The 1,497-nt window shown below is 67.7% G+C and overlaps 1 non-coding gene across 1 annotated transcript; it reads right to left on the bottom strand.

Moving 5' to 3' along the window:
• Positions 1–1,343: 1,343 nt before the first annotated feature.
• On the bottom strand, positions 1,344–1,497 carry LOC140474687 (5.8S ribosomal RNA). Its single transcript, XR_011959328.1, has one exon. It is a non-coding gene; the product is annotated as a 5.8S ribosomal RNA (ribosomal RNA).

Below are 1,497 nucleotides of genomic sequence, written 5' to 3'. Positions count from 1 at the left end.
CGATGGTGTCGACGAGTGGCCGCCCCTGCCGCCTCCAGCGCCGCCGCGTCCACGCGCGGGGACGTGCTCGGCGCAATTCCACGGGACCGGAGACCCTCCCCCGTCCACGGCGGGAGGCGAAACTCGGAAGTGCCGGCTGCTTACTCGAGCGGAAGGGTCAGCCTGATTCCTGCCTTGCCGGAGGCCCGGTCGCGGGGGTGACGACCCGCCGCCCGGGACGTGCGAGGCACCAGCAGACAGAGACTGCCCGACGGTCAGAGAGAGGGAGAGAGGAGTGCCGAGGCTCAAGTGGCGAACGGTCGCGCAGGCACGCCACGCACATCGATCGCCAGCCGCGGAACGGCACGGCCTTCAGTGGGGCCGGCGGGCGACGCCGCTCCTGAACCCAGCGGCCCCGAGCCGGACGAGTTGAGGAAGGCACGCCGACGGTGACAGGGTACGGAAGACACAGCGGTGGCCTTCTGGCGACTTGGCCCCCGACAGCCCGACGTTCCGCCGTCCTCCCGATGGCCAGGAGGACCGTGCGGGGGTCGGCCGACGGCGTGGTAGGTGTGCCTGCACGGTGACGGAGCACACACCACGCCCGCCAACCCCTCCGTACCTCCCGAGACCGGTGGCAGGACGGAGCGGAAAACGTGCGGACTGAACGGGAGAGCCAAGAGCCAGCGATCCACGCGCGTGCGACCGTCCAAGTCACAGCGTTCGACGAAAACCTCCTCCCTCGGCCAGGCACTCGGCGCCAGCAGGGGAGACAGGATCAGACGCCCCGCCGGCCACTTAAGGCCGAGGACGAACCACGAGACGGGCGGCTGCAGCAGCGGGCGGCCTGCAGCTCCCAGCACTCTCAATCGATCAACCATCGAGTCGGGTCAGCGTGTCAAACCGGCGAGCTCCACGGTCAGGCCGGCGGCGCACCAGCACCGGACCTCCGCGGCTCCCTTCACTCTTTCCACTGCCAGCCAACCGAGAGACGGACCCAATGCGGACGTGCAGAGCTTAGGCAGACCCCCCACTGGAGGCTCAACACTTCGTGGCAGCTCCGTGTCCCAGAGACCAGGAGGGTTGGCACACACACACAGTGTGAACCACCGACAGCCATTCTGGGACCGGTGACAGCCGTGCTGGCCCCACTGCCACGACACAGACGGACGCCAGGCCGCGCTCCCCGGCGGGGGGATGGCGTCGAGCCTGACGAACGGAATGTGCAGGGTGGGGGGGAAAGGCCAAGCGCTCCGACGCCGGAGGGCTCCGGAGTCTGAACTTAGGGGGACAAAGAGGACGGGTCCTCTGCGACACCCCAGCCGCGCTCTCGCCAGCCAAGGCGAGTGCGATTGATTGCCAAACGACCCTCAGACAGGCGTGGCCCCGGGAAGAACCCGGGGCCGCAAAGTGCGTTCAAAGTGTCGATGATCAATGTGTCCTGCAATTCACATTAATTCTCGCAGCTAGCTGCGTTCGTCATCGACGCACGAGCCGAGTGATCCACCGTCAAGAGTT

This window comes from Chiloscyllium punctatum, unplaced genomic scaffold (genome assembly GCF_047496795.1).
Source record: "Chiloscyllium punctatum isolate Juve2018m unplaced genomic scaffold, sChiPun1.3 scaffold_1132, whole genome shotgun sequence".
Classification (NCBI taxonomy): domain Eukaryota; kingdom Metazoa; phylum Chordata; class Chondrichthyes; order Orectolobiformes; family Hemiscylliidae; genus Chiloscyllium; species Chiloscyllium punctatum.
This window is presented reverse-complemented; position numbering and strand designations above follow the sequence as displayed.